At 40.1% G+C, this 19,772-nt stretch overlaps 1 protein-coding gene and 1 pseudogene across 1 annotated transcript in view; one reads left to right on the plus strand and one right to left on the minus strand.

Moving 5' to 3' along the window:
• Nucleotides 1-19,772, minus strand: part of MICOS10 (mitochondrial contact site and cristae organizing system subunit 10) — a 53,232-nt gene that overhangs the window by 13,111 nt on the left and 20,349 nt on the right. The window lies entirely within an intron of this gene.
• On the plus strand, nucleotides 5,305-6,850 carry LOC143655077 (SWI/SNF-related matrix-associated actin-dependent regulator of chromatin subfamily D member 1 pseudogene; annotated as a pseudogene).

Consider the following 19,772-nt stretch of genomic DNA (forward strand, 5'->3'; position numbering starts at 1 on the left):
ATGATAGAGGGAGGAGGTCCCTATTTGTGGCAGGAGCACAAATCAAATCAGAAGGAAAGATATACAATAAAGACTGAGATAGTATAATCTAGGAATGCCTAGAGTGTATAATGATAGTGACTGAATGTACAAATTTAAAAGTGTTTTTGCATGAGGAAGAACAAAGGAATGTCAATACTGCAGGGTGTTGAAAATAGATGGTAACTCATATTTTAAAACTTTAACTTATGTGTGAGACTAAAGCAAAAAAATGTTTATTTGGTACAAAATTTATATTTTGACTAGTGCATTTCCTAATAAAACTTATGTGGACAGCTTAATTGAACATCACAGTAATTGGAACCTTGAGTAGGGCATGAGATTTTGTAGGTTTGTCCAGAGTGATGCCCCGATAAATCCCAGAGTAATTTGAACAGTGAATAAAATAGTATTTGCAAAGTCCCCTTGGGGGAATGGTGAGAAAGGGAGAAAATTCAGCTTCCCCAAGTGAAGAATTCTTGATATTCTCACAAGCAGTGGGGACAATCAAAGCAATAGGCTGACCCCCCAATCTTGGGGTTTGTTCATATGAAACTTAATCCCACAAAGGACAGGTCAAGCCTACTTAAAATTAGGCCTAAGAGTCACCCCCAAGAGAACCTCTTCTGTTGCTCAGACGTGGTGGCCTCTCTCTCTCTCTCAGCCAAAACAACAAGTAAACTCACTGCCCCCCCTCTTTCTACGTGGGACATGACTCCCGAGGCTGTGGACCTTCCTGGCAACGTGGAACAGAAATCCTCTGGAACTCAGCATCAAGGGAATGAGAAAACCTTCTCGACCGAAAGGGAGAAGAGAGAAATGAGACAAAATAAAGTGTAAATGGCTGAGAGATTCCAAATAGAGTCAAGAGGTTCTCCTGGAGGTTACTCTTAATGCATTAAATAGACATCACCTTTTTAGTTAAGGTGTATTAGAGAGGCAGGAGGAATGTGCCTGAAAATGTAGAGCTGTGTTCCAGTAGCCATGCTTCTTGAAGATGATTGTATAATGATATAGCTTTCATAATTTGACTGTGTGGTTGTGAAAACCTTGTGTCTGATGCTCCTTTTATCTACCTTATCAACAGATGAGTAAAACATATGGCATAAAAATATATAATAGGGGGAACAAATGTTAAAAAAAATGTAGTAGATTGAAATGCCAGTGATCAATGACAGGCAGGAGTAAGGGGTACGGCATGTATGAGTTTTTTTCTTTTTATTTCTTTTTCTGAATTGATGCAAATGTTCTAAGAAATGATCATGATGATGATGATGAATATACAACTATGTGATGATATTGTGAGTTACTGATCAGATAACAAGAATGAAATGATCATATGGTAAGAATGTTTGGTTTGTATGTGGTTATGTTTCATTAAAAAAATAAGAAACAATTGTAGCTGCTTCACTGAAATATAATTAGCTAATTCACATGTGGGCATAGTATATAGGTAAATGAGGAAAATGTGATGTTTTATTAAAGGGAGACTGAAAAAGAGACGTGGAGCATTAAGAGGAGATAAATGCAATAAAATATTCAATATACTGATTTATTTGGGGAGTGGGACTGCCTTGGATACTAAAATTCATAGAGTACCATGCACTGTACTGTTTCTATATATTTAGACCATCTTATGAGGTTTATTATGACCCTGTCTTACAGAACAAAAAACAGATTTTAGAGGGGTTAAGTAACTTGCCCAAATATGTACAGTTAAATAAGTAGAATTCAAACCCAAGCTGCCTGACTCCAAAGTCATGGATCTTTTTTAGACATGAGGCTAAACACACAGACAGGATAAATGGATCAATGACACCGACAATTCGACATAGCAGCAGGGGGACTAGTCTGTTGTTACATATGGGTGACAGTGTTTTTCTGGATTGTAGGACCTATGAATGGGTCATTTATGACTACATTACTTTCAGTCCTGCAAAAAAACAAGGAAACCTTGGATGGATGGATAAACAGAGGGATGGAGAATGGACACAAATTACATGCTTACACGTTATGGGGTGCATGGGTAGGTAGTTCAGTGGTAATGCTTGTCTTCCATGTGGGAGACCCAGGTTCGATTCCCGGATCATACACAAATAAACAAACAAAAAACCTATACATTATGAGCTCAAAACCATTGATTTATTGTTACATTTTACGTTTTTGCCCTTTAGATTTTGTAGTAAGTAGAAAGTACAATTACCAACCAAAAATACAACAGTACTGGTATTTATATTTACCCACATCATTATCTCTACTGAAGATGTTTATTTCTTCATGTGGCTTCAGTCAATTGTCTAGCAACCTTTTCTTTCAACCTGCAGAACTTCCTTTAGAATTTTTGGGGTCTGGTCTAGTGGTAACAAAGTTAAATCCCTGATTCTTATATTTACTTTCACAAGGTTGAGAATCCAGTTAGTGAGAGAGATAAGGAGGAGGTAGAGATATTGGAGAAAAGAAGGAACTAGCTGGAAAATACCCTTTAGAACAATTTGTAAGCCTAAAACCATTTGGATTCATTTTCTCTCCATCTTCAGCCAGTACACAAAGGGTAGTGTTTCCTGGCTTAATTTGGACAGACAGATGGAATCAAAACAGATGTTTGATTTATTTGAGAAAATCTATCAAATCAATGGAACTGACAAAAAGCGAGGATGCAACTAAATAAAATCAGAAATGGAAGAAGGTGGGACAAAATAGTCTTTTCAATGATTGGGCATAGAAGAACTGGACATCAATACCAAGAGAATGAAAGAGGGCCCCTATCTTACACCCTACACAAAAATTAACTCAACGTTGATCAAACACCTAAATATAAGAACTAGCACAATAAAGTTTCTAGAAGAAAATGAAGGGAAACATCTCCAAAACCTAGTAATAGGAAGTAGCTTCCTAAACTTTATACCCAAAGCACAAGCAACAAAAGAAAAAAATAGATAAATGGGAACTCCTCAAATTCAAATGCTCCTGCACCTCAAAAGACTTTGTCAAAAAGGTGAAGAGGCAGCCAACTCAATGGGAGAAAATATTTGGAAATCACATAGACAAAGGTTTGATTTCCTGTATATACAAAGAAATAATACAACTCAAAAACAAAAGAACAAACAACACAATTATAAAACGGACTAAAGATATGAATAGGCGTTTTTCTGAAGAGCAAATACAGATGGCTCTAAAAGCACATTTAGAGATGCTCATTTTCACTGGCTATAAGGGAAATGCAGATCAAGACTACAATGAGTCACCACCTCACACCTATAAGAATGGCTGCTATTAAACAAACAGCAAACTATAAATGTTGGATAGGATGTGGAGGAACTGGGACACTTATGCACTGCTGGTGGGAATGTATAATGGTGCAGCCACTGTGGAAGACAGTTTGGTGGTTCCTTAGGAAACTAAATATCGAGTTACCCTATGACCCAGCAACAGCACTACCTGGTATATACCAGAAGAGCTGAAAGCAACAATACAAACAGATATTTGCACACCAATTTTTATAGCAGCATTATCACAATTGCCAAAAGATGGAAACAAACCAAATGCCCATCAACAGACGAATGGATTAACGAAATGTGGTACATATATACAATGGAATATTATGCAGCAGTTAGACAAAATGGCGTACTAAAGCACATGACAAGATGGATGAACCTTGAGGACATAATGCTGAGTGAAATTAGCCAGACACAAAAGGATAGATACTGTATGATTCCACTTTTATGACCAGCATAAAGGTATAATCAGAGTTTTATAACACAGAAGATAGGGGACTTAGAGATACATAGAAGCTAGAGATGGGTGAACTGTTAGCTAATGAGGTTTAACTTCCATGTAAGGGAATAGACAGGAGCGAAGGTGATTCTCTAGTGGGTCTAGAAGTAATGTTACCATATTGAAGATGAACAGGATTGAAAGGGGTTGTATAGACCTACATATCCCACGATTCACACTAGAAATATGAATGAGTTCTCATAAGAATTACTTCAAAGATATGATTCTTATATAAACAGTGTTTAAGTCCAGGGTACAGGGGAAAACTGCTGTTGCATGCTGTGAGCTATGTTCAGAAGCAGGCCATCAGCACTACCACAGCAACAGCAGAGGTAAAAAATGGGGTAAGGGATAAGATTTAAGAGGAGGTTTAGATTTCCTATTTGGCAAGGGTGTGTTTGTTGGTTTTCTGTCTCTTGGGAACAACGAAATTATCTAAAATTGAGAATGTTGATGGACTGTGGACTTTGGGCCCTCTACATGATGCCCGATGAATGCAGGTGGCTGAAGGATGCACCGACGGAGAAGTAGATTGGTGAATGATGGTGTATACTTATGAACGACGTGAATGAACATGTTGGACATTTGGTGAGACAAAATAAGCCAGGAACAAAAAACAACAATGGTATGGTCACCTTTAGAAAATGCTTATAAGAAAACAGGGGCCTAGATTGTAAGCTTTAGAGAAGACACTTTAAGTCCGGAGTGGTGATTATTATTTCTGGACTTTGAGAGGCTGTTTTATATATGTAACCTGATATTTAGAGATAAGACCGAAGCCAAACAAGTTGGGGTTAAAGTAATTCAGAATACAGGGGTAAGGAAGACAGTGCCTGTATTTTAGAACCACACATACTCTTTGAGACCAATGAAAGAAAGGTTTATTTGATCTGGAATTGAAATTTTCGGTAGTGTACAATCTAATTCAACCTACCTGTACAGCTCATTTGAACAACTGAAACACAGGAAGCACAGAATGAGAAAGAGGTCCTTTAATCCTGCATAGATTATTGTAATGCCTGGAAACATCCTAGAGTATATTAAGCAGATAATCAAAAGGACAAAGTCCCCTGAGGAAGGGGAGAAAGAATATGGAACTATTAAACCTTACCATCAGGGAATCCCCTGATACTGCGTCAAACTTTAAGGATATCCAAATCTACAGGCCATGCCCTCGATCATGAGGCTTACTCTTGTAAGTTTATTTAGGTAGCGGAAAAGCTTAGACTACCTATAGGCATGATTAAGAGTTACTTCTGGAGGACCTCTCTTGTTGCTCAGATGTGGCTTTGGTCTCTCTAAGCCCAACTCTGCAAATGAAATCATTGCCCTTCTCGCTACGTGGAACATGACATCCAGGGGTGAAAGTCTCCCTTGCAACGTGGGAGATGACTCCCAAGGATGAATCCAGACCTGGCATGGCGGGATCAACAATTACATCCTGATCAAAATGGGGAAAAGAAGTGTAATTAAGAAAATATCAGTGGAGCTGTGGCAGCAGCTCCCGGGAAGATGGCGGCCCAGGTGGGTTTCCAGTCAGTGGTTCCAAGTAGTGCTGCCGGAGCTACAGGAGGGGCAGGCATGGCGACCATACTGGGTCCAGGCGGGACTCCGGGGCACCCCATGCAAATGGGCCCAGCGCCTGGTCAAGGGCTGTACCAGTCCCTGATGCCCAGAGCAGCCTATCCACGACTAGGTATGCTGCCAGGCAGCCGAATGACACCTCAGGGATCTTCCATGGGACCCCCTGGCTATAGGGGGAGCCCTTCAGTCTGACCTGGCCTGACACAGTCAGGGATGGACCAGTACTGCAAAAGACCTACGACTCAGCAGATCCAGCAGGTCCAGTAGCAGGCAGTCCAAAATCGAAACCAAAATGCAAAGAAAAAGAAGATGGCTGATAAAATTCTACCTCAAAGGACTCGTGAACTGATACCAGAATCCCAGGCTTATATGGCTCTCTTGGCTTTTAAAGAAAACTGGACCAGACTATCACGAGGAAACAGCTAGATATCCAGGAGGCCTTGAAATGTCCCATCAAGCAAAAACGGAAGCTGCGAATTTTCATTTCTAACCCTTTCAATCTGGCTAAATCAGATGCTGAGGATGGGGAAGGGATTGTGGCTTTCTGAGAGTTTCAGGTAGAAGGACGGCTCCTAGAGGATTCAGCCTTGTCCAAATATGATGCCACCAAACAAAAGAGGAAGTTCTCTTCCTTTTTTAAGTCCTTGGTGACTGAACTGGATAAAGACCTGTATGGGCCAGACAACCATTTGGTAGACTGGCATAGGACCGCCACTACCCAAGAGACTGACAGCTTCCAGGTGAAGCAGCCAGGAGATGTGAACATACGGTGTACTGTCCTACTGATGCTGGATTACCAGCCTCCTCAGAGTAAATTAGACCCTCGCCTGGCCTGGTGATTGGGTATCCACATCCAAACCCATCCAGTTATCATCCAAGCACTGTGGCAGTATACTATGACACATAAGCTCCAGGATCCTCATGAGTAGGAGTTTGTCATCTGTGACAAGTACCTCCAGCAGATCTTTGAGTCTCAGCATCTGAAGTTTTCAGAGATTCCTCAGTGACTCCATGCCTTGCTTATGCCACCAGAACCCATTATCATTAATCATGTCATCAATGTTGATCCTAATGATCAGAAAAAGACGGCTTGTTATGACATTGATGTGGAAGTGGATGATACTTTGAAGACCCAGATGAATTCTTTTCTGAGGTCTACTGCCAGCCAGCAGGAGATTACTACACTAGACAACAAGATTCATGAGACAACAGAAACTATCAACCAGCTAAAGACCCAGGGGAGTTCATGCTGAGCTTTGTCAGAGACCCACAGGGTTTCATCAATGACTGGCTCCAGTACCAGTGCTGAGATCTCAAGGCCATGACTGATGGGGTGGGTAATCCAGAGGAAGAGCACTGAGCTCAGTTCTACTTTCAGGCTTGGGCTCAGGAGGCTGTGTGCCGATACTTCTATGCCAAGATACAGCAGAGACGACAAGAATTAGGGCAAGCCCTGGGAATCCGAAACATATAGGGCCTCTCCCACAGCCCTAATATGGCTGCTCTGATTATTTCTTTGGGGCCCTGTGCTGCCTGCCTCATAGCACCTGTGTTGGTCTTGCTTGGGGCCTTCCAAAGGATGTTGTTGGTTCAAGAACACCACCAGAATGAAGAGGATCTCACATTTCTATCTCACAAGACACCTATTATTCTCTTCTCCCATCCCATCCCTTCCTACCTTCAAAGCTTCCCAGCCCCACAAAATTCCCATGTGACTTTACCCTGCCCTGGTCTACATAGGACCTCTAGATAGTGTTAGAGCGAGAACCTGTAGGTATAGTCAGTGCTCTGAATGGATCTGGCCTAAGGACAAGTGGTCTTCAAAGGAACCAGTTACACTGATACTGCCCTTCAGAGATCCAGAAGTTCAGAACTTTGGCCCCTTCTCCAAGACTCAGGCCTGAGTACATTCTATTAGCTAGTTGATCTTGGGTCTTCTGATAACAGACTCCAATTTCCCTCCTTCCTTCCATGGGTTTGGAGGAAAATGCTTCCTTTACATGTTGTCCTCTAGCACTAACGGAGTTCTGACTCTTGGGTTCCAGGGAGGCCCAAGTCATTCCCCAGCCCTCTGGATTGGCCTGCAGCTCCCTGCTTCTCTTACTATCTAGCAGGGGGCCCATATAAGAATTGGAGTTAGTTCTTTAACCATTGTTCCTACCTAACACACTCCCTGTCACTGCCCTTTTGAGGATTCCCTCATATCTGCCCTAATCCAAGGCATTTGGGTGGGAAAATCTTGCCTTTCCCTGTCAAAGTCCCAGGGATTGAACCTGGGTACTGTTACTGCCAGCAGAGGCTGTTTCTTCCTGCTATTGCTCACAGGGATGACTGATTCATTCACTCCATCTGTCCCTTCCATTCTCCCACCATTTAATGGAGAAACAGACCTAAAATCAAACGGGTAGAAGCCCTGGGCCATCCCTGTCTTCCTGACCCTTGTCTACCTAGTTAACACCCACTGGTGGCTTCTAGGGCACTGAGGAGTGAAAGCACCTAGGGCTGGAGAAAAGCTCTTAGTTGGGTTTGTGACTCCTCCTTCTCCTTGCCCCACAGGATTATGACTCCCTAGACCCTGCCCTCAAAGCTTCAGATGCCTCAGCAGCAGGACCTTATGATCTTGGCCCAATGGTGCTGACATCATTTTCCATCTTTCCAGGAGAGCCTCAGATTCTTCTTCCAGGTTGTATCACCCCAGAGTTAGCATATCCAGGGCTCGCAGATTCAACACAGCAGGGTGGGAGACAGCTGGGTTTAGAGGGAATCCGTTCAGCATGGGCTCTAAATCCAGTTTGACAAGTCCCTGCTTCTCTACTTCCTCCTCAGGTTCCTGTGAGCACATCTTCCAGTCCTTCATTCCTGCTTGTTCCAGACTGGGGAAGGCAGAATTTTCTCCCCATCTTCCCCCTTCCTGCCATTTTCCTACCCCTCCCTTGAAAGGTTCTCCTCAAGGTGGTACTGGATGACCTCTGTCTTAGGGGCAACTGAGTCCTGGCCTGCCTCCTGGCTGGAACCATGAGAAGGAAGCTCAGCACTCATACACAGTGTGTCTCTGTTGAAGATAACTGTTATTTCATTAACTGAATTATTGTGTGTTTTTTTTTTATGGACCAAAAATTTTTTTGTACTGTCCCCTTATTGATGTCACCCAGTTTTAATAAAAGAATCTTCTGAAGGAAGAAAAAAAAGTATCAGTGGGGTGGGCCATGGTGGCTCAGTGGCAGAGTTCTCGCCTGCCATGACAAAGACCACGGTTCGATTCCTAGTGCCTGCCCATACCAAAAAAAAAAAAAAAAAATCTAGAAAAAAAAAAGTATCAGTGGCAGAGTGAGAGTTCAAATAGAGTGGAGGTGGCCTGTATGCAAGCTTCGGGTAGACCTTGTTACCTATCATACCCTGCCAAACCCCAACCAGGACCATTCCAGCCAATCCTAAAGAACACCTAGAGCAATAGATAAGATTCCACAAGGGTTCCATGCACTAGAGTAGCCTTCCAGAAACCTACAACCTCCAGATGGGTCCCTGGTCCAGATAAGCCCTACAACCTAGCCCAGCCTCTCCAAAATATCAGACAGTTCCTTCTCCCTACCCCATATTAGTGACAGACCCTTCCAATATCAAAAATTTAGAAATGCCATACCCAAACACCCCTAAAGAGAGGTATGGAAAGATCAAAGGTGATGGTGGAGTTATACATAGAAGATAGGATTTAACATTTGAATATGAATGCTGAATCATTAAATTGATATCTCTTTTAGTCTACAGTATTTTAGAGCAGCTAGAAGTAAAAACCTAAAATTGTGAAATTGTAACCCATGTCAAACTCTGAAATATGTTCTACAACTAATGGTCGTGCTGTGCTTTGAAAATATAGCTTTTTTGTATATATGTTATTTTTCATGAAAAAAAGTCAATTGTGATGATAAAAAAGTATTTAAGCCCTCTAGCCTCCTATATTCTAGAGCAGCTAGAAGGAAAAATATGAGAGGATTGTATGGTAGCCAATGATAATCTCTGGGATCTGTCCTGTAACCATTTGTTGAAGAGTGCTTTGGCAAAAGAAATTAAAAACCATTGCTTTTTGTTTCTTTGCTTTGTATATATGTTAAATTATACAATTTTAAAAAGTTAAAAAAAAAAGAAAGAAGCAGAAGAAGGGAAACACTGACCCTGCAGAAATAAAGAAGGTAAAGAGAAGATACTATGAGCAACTATATGCTAATAAACTAGACAACACAGAAGAAATGGACAACTTCTTAGAAAGGTATGAGCAACCAACATTAACTCAAGAAAAAACAGATGACCCCGCAAGCCAATCACAAGGGTAAACATATCGAATCAATCATCAAGAAGTTCCTTCAAAAATGTAGTTGTGAGGCATGTAACTAGGTACATGAAATTTAAAGACTGTATGCTGAATGAAATGGCAGAAACAAAAAGACACATATTATCATGCCTCACTCATATGGACTAACTATAATGTACAAACTCAGTGAATTAAAGCCAAAAGCATGGGTTATCATGTTGGGGCCTACTGTAAGCTCTTAAAGTAGTCATGTATGTTCAGGAGTTGTAACTGTTATTTCTAAAGTCTGAGATACTGAGTTATTCGCATACAACCTGGCCATTCCCAGAAACTTCAGATATTTATGTGACTCCTGAGACTCAGAGCTGGAGCTCTGAAGCTATGAAAGTCAGCATTGCTCCATACAGGAACTGTTGAAAAAGTTGAAAACGTGATCTAGACTAGGGGTGCAAGGGTAATTCAGTGGTAGAATTCTTGCCTGCCATGTGGGAGATTTCAGCCCATGCACTTGCCAAAACAAGCAAGCAAAGAAAGAAAAAACAAAAAAAATTCAACAAATGGTGATGCAATAATGGGATACTCACATGGAAAAAAAATAAAATGTGACCCCCGCCATAGAGCATACATAGAGCATATCTCTATCTAGACTTTGACTAGAGATACGAATGAAGCTGATTTGGATAGGACTAAGGTAAATCAGAATAGAGGGTAAAGGATGATATGGTCCATACTTTAAAACTTCAACTTCTGTATTAGACCAAAGGGAGAGATATTTATTTGGTGCATTACTTAATTTAACTTATATGTCAGTTTCGTTGAACACCATAAGTATATGGAATCTTGAACAGGATGTGAGATCTTGTTGGTCTGTACAGGTTAATGCGATGCCCTGAAATATCCCAGAGTAATGTGGGCAGTGAATAAAAAAGAATTTTCAAAGCCCTCTTCGGGGACTGGGGAGAAAGGAGGAAATATTCAACCTTCCCATCTGGGAAATTCCTGATATTCTTGCAAGGAGTGGGGACAACCAATTCAACAGGTTGAGCCCTTGATCTTGAGATTCGAACCTATGAAACTTATTCTTGCAAAGAAGCAGCGAAGCCTACTTATAATCAGGCCTAAGAGTTACCCCCAGAAAACCACTTCCGTTGCTCAGATGTGGCCTATCTCTCTAAGCCAACTTGGCAAGTGAACTCACATGGGAACGCAGAGATTAAATGACTTGCCTAAAGTCACAAAGCTTTAAGTGTTAAAGGGAGATTTCAAATCCAGGCCGTCTTTGGATGTCATCTACTGCAGGAGTGTCAATGTTACACCACAGCTGCAAAGAGCAACTTCTTTCAAAATTACCAGGCAAATGAAGACAAGCTGTTACCTAGTACATCCCAAAGCTGAAATTCTTAAATGGTTTAGTTAATAAAAAATACTAGTTAGTAAGATACACTTGATAGTGTATCATTGACAGCCACTCCCAAAGCTTTCCTTTACAAGGTATCTAGGAGAGCCAATCCAGAAAACCACTCGAGGATGAAAGAGAATAGTTTAAAAAAAAAAAAGTAATGTGGCGGTACTGTCCTCCATGTATGCCACACATTTAATCTTACCGAAGTAAATTTACTTTAATTGTAAAGTTGACAGCTGTGAAGGATTAAATAAATCAATCCAAGTCAACCACAATACTACTTGGTAACTGTTATGTTTGCTTAAAAACAAATCAAATTATATGTAGGTTATATCAATAACTATTGTTAATTGCAGAACACAAAATGCTGTACTCTGCTTTACATTTCTTCACAGTTCTTACCATTACCTGATATCATATATTTATTCATTTATTTCTTGTCTCGCTCACAAGAATGTAAACCCACGAAGAGAGCGGCTATTTCGTGAGGGACAGCACCCAGCACCAAGAACAATGTCGGGCTTGGAACCCAGTAAGTGTTCAACAGATATTTATTGGTTGATAAAAATCTCTGATTGAGATTCAACCTCACCCAACCCAACATAGAAATATTTACAGTATTATCTTATGAATCCTTAATTAATATTCATAAGCCTACAGGACAGATTTGTTTCTTCATTCAACACTTACTGAGCATAACTAAGACTGAGGAATTCAAAGATGAAAAAAGACAGGACCTCTTGTCCTTTAGGAGGTCCAGGCCAGCAGGTAAGATAATGTGTTATTAGCTGTCAGTGATGATCAGAAGAAAGGAACCATGTAGCATACAGTTTAAATGTGGCCAATTCATGTCACCTTTCCTTCCTTACTCCATGTTGGTTCTATCCTCAACTCTAAAAAGGCAGTGAGTCTATAACAAGAGCTTGTATTTCAAGACTTTTCGTTCTGCAGATTAGAAAAACAGGAGCCAGAAATCCATTTAATATTCAAGTCAGCTAGTTTCTTTTTTCACTTCCTTTTGGGTTTATCACCTTGCCCTGTCTCTCATCTCTTTTTTGGCTATTGCTATGTGAAATGTTGGTCAATGAATAAATTCTGATCAATACATTGAACTTAATTATTTTATTTCATCAAGTAGTCTCAATGAAATTTACAAATATTCTCTTTTTATCAAAAAATACAGGGAGGGTGGTGCGATGGTGGCTCAGCAGGCAGAATTCTCGCGTGACAGGCTGGAGACCCAGGTTCGATTCCAAGTGCCTGCCCATGCAAAAATAAATAAACGAATAAAGGGAGATAGAAAAAGGGCCAAATATTTAAGGAGTATACCAACAGTTTTCCATATACCAACAGTTTTGTTATTTAAGGTATTGTTGGCCCAAATGACGAATATATTAAGTGAGCATTTGCAAAGATGTTGGAAGTATTTGCTGCATTTTGGGACTTTCCTCTGTGAGCAAGTAGGTTTCTCTCTGCCATTCAAATCTGGCTCTAATAAATTGCCAAGGACCATAAGTCTAGTAAACATTACCCAACTGACTTCATATTAAGGTATTTTTCTATAGTCTTTCTTATAGGTATCAATCACTACTCTACAAATTTCATAATAAACCTCTCCAAATCACTGGACTTGCATATATTAAAAACTATGAATTTAATTATCATAATCTGACTGAAAGAAAAAATCTTCTGAGGCTGAAGTTATAAACGGAAAATAAAATTCAAGTTGCAGCTGCAACAAGGAGAAAAGTAAGTTATTTTTCAATGGTCACAGCCAATCTTTTTTGGGAACATATAAGATTAGTAACATTTACTCTAGTGTAAAAACAAAAGACATGATTGGAGCAATAATGTATTGAATTTTTGTTTCTAATCACTATGGGATATTTATGAGCTGTCAAGATCAAGGTTTGTCAAGTAAAGGCCTATGCTGAAATGGTTAAAAAAAAGAAAATTCCTACAATTAATGGATTTCAATTTAGTCATCTGAAATGATACTAAGAAACTACCAACCCTTTTTAGGACTACCTTCCTAGTAAAAAGTGAATTATGTTACTCAAATCACTTGCTTTAGTCAATCATTTAAAATCTATCAAACAGGAATTCCAAGTGGTTTATATGTGCAGGTTCTGACAAATAAGCAGAAACATTTGTTATAACTCGTAAACATTGGTCAAAGTCGAGTAAGCCTATAAATCTGTCAACAATTATGTCAGACAGACATAATTATAAATTATCCTAGATAAAGAAAATTGAAGTAAAAGCACTGGATTTCAATTCCTCCCAAATATACTGTTAACTATTAATCAAATGGTTTTAATTTTCTCTATCTGAAGATACATAATTGAAGTAAGAAAGTCTATGTTTAAACAAACATCTCAGCCACACTGCTATCTGCTCCCACAACCTCTATTCTCCCTCCTAGGCCCTGCCTAGCACCATTCTACTGGTCTACACAGAGACCTACGGACCTGTCTTCCAAGACCACCTACCTACAGTAACAACCAAGAGACTCGCCTCAATTTTTTTCCAATTTGAACTCAAGTCTATCCTTTATTTCTTGTTCCTTTAATGCTGTATAAAGAGCATGAGAGTCATTTTTCCCACTTCCCACTTTGAAAAATGATAAGTTTAAATTGTTAACTGTTAAAGTTACCTCAATTCAAATAGATTTTCACTTTATAAATAATTCAGGTTTTTGTCTGCCTTTTTTTTTTATAACAAACATGTATTTGGTTAAAAAAATAAAAAGACCTAAAAATTATGGCTATGTTTTCTTTAAAGTCATTCTAATTAACTTACTCTATTTTATTTCTTTTTCTTTTCTTACCTCTTCACTTCATGTCCCATCTCATTTTCAGTTGTGGAAAGAGTATGTGCATAAGGATATATGAATGCATGACCCTTTGTTGTATGAGTAACAGTGTGAAAGAGCTGTGGCTCGAGAACCAGAAGTTAGAGGTAGCTTCATTTGTTAACGGCAGGATTTCTCAATCTCAACATTATTGACATTTTGGGACAAATAATTAATTGTTGTAGGGACTGTCCTATATATTATAGGATGTTTAGAAGCATCTCTGGCTTCTATCCACTAGATACTAGCAGCATCTCCCTCCAAGTGTGACAACTCAAAATGTTTCCAAACATTGCCAAATATCACATGAAGGGAGAAAGGAGGACAACTGCCCACAGCTGAGAACCACTGGGCTAGGGGTTTACAATTTATAAAATGCTGTTATAGCCATTATCTCAAAATAACGTAGGTATTAGTAACCCAAATATATATATAAAATGGATGCTCAGAGAACCCAGTAAGTGTCACTTGGTACTAGGCCACTCTTCTTTCCACAATCCCATATTGCCTCTCCAGCTAAAAAAGTTCAAGCGCTGGCTTTCTTCATCCTTCCAGTTAGAGAGTTTGGGCTCAATCAGTGGTTTTCCAAATTTCTTTTCCTTTCTTCCTTTCAATCGAGGAAATTTTTTTTTCAGAGAAATCTGTGGAAGTGCAGTACATTCAATAGATAAAAACCAAGCTGCTGTCCAAGCAGAATCCAATCCCTACCTACTGAACCCCACCCTGCCCCAGAGGAGCTCCACATAGTCCAGGACTTTATAAGTCACATTTTGAAAAATGATGGTAAATGAAATCCCTTGTTTGTTGCAAGACTCATGTTCTATGGTTTTAAATGGTCCTCTTAGTTAGGGATGGTGTTCTAGTTTGCTAGCTGCTGGAATGCAATATACCAGAAACGGAATGGCTTTTAAAAAGGGGAACTTAGGGCGGGCCGCGGTGGCTCAGCGGGCAAAGTGCTTGCCTGCTATGCCGGAGGACCTCGGTTCGATTCCCGGCCCCAGCCCATGTACCAAAAACGGAGAAACAGAATACAATAAAACAAGAAAATGTTTAAAAGATATTTCCCTTTCTTCCTTCCTTCCTTCCTTCTATCCTTCCTTCCTTCTCTCTGTCTTTCCTTTAAAAAAAAAAAAAAAAAAAAAAAAAGGGGAACTTAATAAGTTGCTCATTAATAGTTCTAAGGCCGAGAAAATGTCCCAATTACAACAAGTCTATAGAAATGTCCAATCAAAGGTATCCAGGAAAAGATACCTTGGTTCAAGAAGGCTGATGAAGTTCACAGTTTCTTTCTCAAGTGGAAGGACACATGGCGAACACAGTCAGAGTTTCTCTCTCATCTGGGAGGGCACATGGTGAACACAGCATCATTTGCTAGCTTTCTCTCCTGGCTTCTGGTTTCATGAAGCTTCCTGGGAGGCGTTTTCCTTCTTTATCTCCAAAGGTCACTGGCTTGTGGACTCTCTGCTTTGTGGTGCTTCTCTCTCTGAATCTCTTATTCTCCAAAATGTTTCCTCTTTTATAGGACTCCAATAAACTAATCAAGACCCACCCAAATGGGTGGAGACATGTCATCGCCTAATCCAGCTTAACAACCACTCTTGACTAAATCACATCATCCAGGGAGATGATCTGATTACAATTTCAAATGTACAGTATTGAATAGGGATTACTCTACCTTTATGAAATGGGATTTTGATTTAAACATGGCTTTTCTAGGGGGCATACTTCCTTTCAAACCAGCACAGATGGCCTCTGGAATAATCAAAGGAACCAAAATAGGAAACAGCCACATTCAGCATAAATAGTATCTTAAAGCAAGCTCCAAAGTTACAGGTCAGCAATAGGGAGTAACAGTGGAGACGGGTATGTGTGTATGCCAAATGTGTGGGACCCCAATGGCTGGGCAAATCCAGGAAGAGATGTAAGTTGGAACTAGAAGACCAGTGAAGTACTAGTCTCATGAACAAATATGTTCAGATATCCAGGATACAGGAAGAAACTGGTTCCAAACAAATCACCCTATATGAATGACCATAGAGAACAAGTCTCAACTTTCTAGTCATCAATTTTCTGTGAAATGAAGGGGTTGAAACAGCTTAGTGGTTAGCAACCTTTTTTTTCAAAGCAGTAAAATTATTTTCCCCAACAAAATCTTACGCAGAAATAAATAAATAAAACAGATCAAAGTGGAACTGTTCTGCTGGGGCAGGGGTGAAGATGGGGGTCAGGTATGGGGAAGCTGGAGACCTTACTAGGACTCCACTTGCTCAGTCTCTCTCACCTTCCTCTCCTTACCTATCTCCACCCAGGGGCAACCTTAGGGTTCTTTGGAAGACATTTTTAAAAAACCACTGGAGATAGGACAACTACACAAAAGATAAACAAGAAAAAGAAAGTTTGAATAACACTATAAACCAATGACCTAGCAGATACACAGAATACTTTCCCCGACAACAAAACATCTTTTCTTCTCACGTGCGCATGGAACATTCTCCTGGACAGACCATATATTGGGCAACAAAAGAAGTGTCAATAAATTTTAAAAGATGAAATTTTACAGAGTATCTTCTCTGACCAAAAGTGAATGAAATTAGAAATCAATAGACAGAAAACTGGAAAATGCACAAATATATGGAAATTTTAAAACATACTCTTACCCAATGGGCCAAAGAGGAAATTACAAATGAAAATAGTAAATACATGCAGGTGAATGAAAATGAAAACACAACATACCAAAACTTATAAGATGAAGCAGAAGCAGTGCTAAGGGAATTTATAGCTATGCCTATGTCCAAAAAAGAAGACATCTTAAAAATCAATAACCTGGACTTCCTGGAAGATGGCGGCTTAGTAAGACGCGCGGATCTTAGTTTCTTCTCCAGGACACCTACTAGGGGAGTAGAAACGATACAGAAAGCGCCCAAAGCCACAACAGAGATAAAAAAGACAGCGTACCCCATCCTGGAACGGCTGGCTGGCTGAGAGAAGCAGCTCGGGTGAGATCGCCGAGGCGCGCGGGCCTTACCGGGCGGGGCGGGAAGCGGCCGGAGTTACTCCCTTCCCCCTTCCCGGGCCGGCTGGGAGAATTGGAGAGGCGGTCCCCTGAAACCAAGGCGACTGGCGCCCACACCACGCGCAGCCCCCGGACCAACTGAGAGAATTGGATCGGAAATCCCCAGCCCGCGGTGAACGGTGACGGGTGGGGGAGGCCCCTTCCAAACCTGTGACTCCCGGGGAACGTGCACTCTCTCGGGCGGGCCGCTGCCGCTGGCGCCCTCCCGCCACGCTTGTTGCCCAGGGCCGACTAGGAAATTCGGACGGGCTCTTTCCCTGGCTGCGGCGACCAGCAACCCTCCCTGCGTTCGGACCGAGGGCCGGCTCAAGCCGCTTCGGCTAGCGAACCCCCAGGACGGCGAGAGTTTTCCAAAGTTTAAGGTCCCACAGCACCTTTTACTGGTGGGACCCGCAGACAAACGTGTGCCACGAGCGCCACCTACTGGGCAGGATAAGAAAAACAGAACCCAGAGATTTCACAGAAAAATATTACAACCTTGCTGGGTCCAACACCAAGAGAAATCTGAATAAATGCCCAGACGCCAGCAGCAGAAGATAACTGTCCACGCTCAAAAGATTGAGAATATGGCTCAGTCAAAGGAACAAACCAATAGCTCAAATGAGACACAAGAGCTGAGACAACTAATGCTGAATATACGAACAGAAATGGAAAACCTCTTCAAAAATGAAATCGATAAATTGAGGGAGGACATGAAGAGGACATGGGCTGAACATAAAGAAGAAATAGAAAAACTGAAAAAACAAATCGCAGAACTTATGGAAGTGAAGGATAAAGTAGCAAACATAGAAAAAATAATGGATAGCTACAATGATAGATTTAAAGAGACAGAAGATAGAATTAGTGATTTGGAGGATGGAACATCTGAATTCCAAAAAGAAACAGAAACTATCGGGAAAAGAATGGAAAAATTTGAACAGGGTATCAGGGAACTCAAGGACAATATGAACCGCACAAATATACGTGTTGTGGGCGTCCCAGAAGGAGAAGAGAAGGGAAAAGGAGGAGAAAAACTAATGGAAGAAATTTTCACTGAAAATTTCCCAACTCTTATGAAAGACCTAAAATTACAGATCCAAGAAGTGCAGCGCACCCCAAAGAGATTAGACCCAAATAGGCGTTCTCCAAGACACTTACTAGTTAGAATGTCAGAGGTCAAAGAGAAAGAGAAGATCTTGAAAGCAGCAAGAGAAAAACAATCCATTACATACAAGGGAAACCCAATAAGACTTTGTGTAGATTTCTCAGCAGAAACCATGGAAGCTAGAAGACAGTGGGATGATATATTTAAAATACTAAAAGAGAAAAACTGCCAACCAAGACTCCTATATCCAGCAAAATTATCCTTCAAAAATGAAGGAGAAATTAAAACATTCTCAGACAAAAAGTCACTGAAAGAATTTGTGACCAAGAGACCAGCTCTGCAAGAAATACTAAAGGGAGCACTAGAGTCAGATACAAAAAGACAGAAGAGAGAGATATGGAAAAGAGTGTAGAAAGAAGGAAAATCAGATATGATATATATAATACAAAAGGCAAAATGTTAGAGGAAAATATTATCCAAACAGTAATAACACTAAATGTTAATGGACTGAATTTCCCAATCAAAAGACATAGATTGGCAGAATGGATTAAAAACCAGGATCCTTCTATATGCTGTCTACAGGAAACACATCTTAGACCCAAAGATAAACATAGGTTGAAAGTGAAAGGTCGGGAAAAGATATTTCATGCAAATAACAACCAGAAAAGAGCAGGAGTGGCTATACTAATATCCAACAAATTAGACTTCAAATGTAAAACAGTTAAAAGAGACAAAGAAGGACACTATATACTAATAAAAGGAATAATTAAACAAGAAGACATAACAATCATAAATATTTACGCACCGAATCAGAATGCCCCAAAATACGTGAGGAATATACTGCAAACACTGAAAAGGGAAATAGACTCATATACCATAATAGTTGGAGACTTCAACTCACCACTCTCATCAAGGGACAGAACATCTAGACAGAGGATCAACAAAGAAATAGAGAATCTGAATATTACTATAAATGAACTAGACTTAATAGACATTTATAGGACATTACATCCCACAACAGCAGGATACACCTTTTTCTCAAGTGCTCATGGATCATTCTCAAAGATAGACCATATGCTGGGTCACAAAGCAAGTCTTAACAAATTTAAAAAGATTGAAATCTTACACAACACTTTCTCGGACCATAAAGGAATGATGTTGGAAATCAATAATAGGCAGAGTGCCAGAAAATTCACAAATACGTGGAGGCTCAACAACACACTCCTAAACAACGACTGGGTCAAAGAAGAAATTGCAAGAGAAATTAGCAAATACCTCGAGGCGAATGAAAATGAAAACACAACATATCAAAACTTATGGGACGCAGCAAAGGCAGTGCTAAGAGGGAAATTTATTGCTCTAAATGCCTGTATCAGAAAAGAAGAAAAGGCAAAAATTCAGGAATTAACTATCCATTTGGAAGAACTGGAGAAAGAACAGCAAGCTAACCCCAAAGCAAGCAAAAGGAAAGAAATAACAAAGATTAGAGCACAAATAAATGAAATTGAAAACATGAAAACAATAGAGAAAATCAATAAGGCCAGAAGTTGGTTCTATGAGAAAATCAATAAGATTGATGGGCCCTTAGCAAGATTGACAAAAAGAAGGAGAGAGAGGATGCAAATAAATAAGATCAGAAATGGAAGAGGAGACATAACTACTGACCTCACAGAAATA

The sequence above is a fragment of the Tamandua tetradactyla genome, chromosome 2 (assembly GCF_023851605.1).
Source record: "Tamandua tetradactyla isolate mTamTet1 chromosome 2, mTamTet1.pri, whole genome shotgun sequence".
Lineage (NCBI taxonomy): Eukaryota > Metazoa > Chordata > Mammalia > Pilosa > Myrmecophagidae > Tamandua > Tamandua tetradactyla.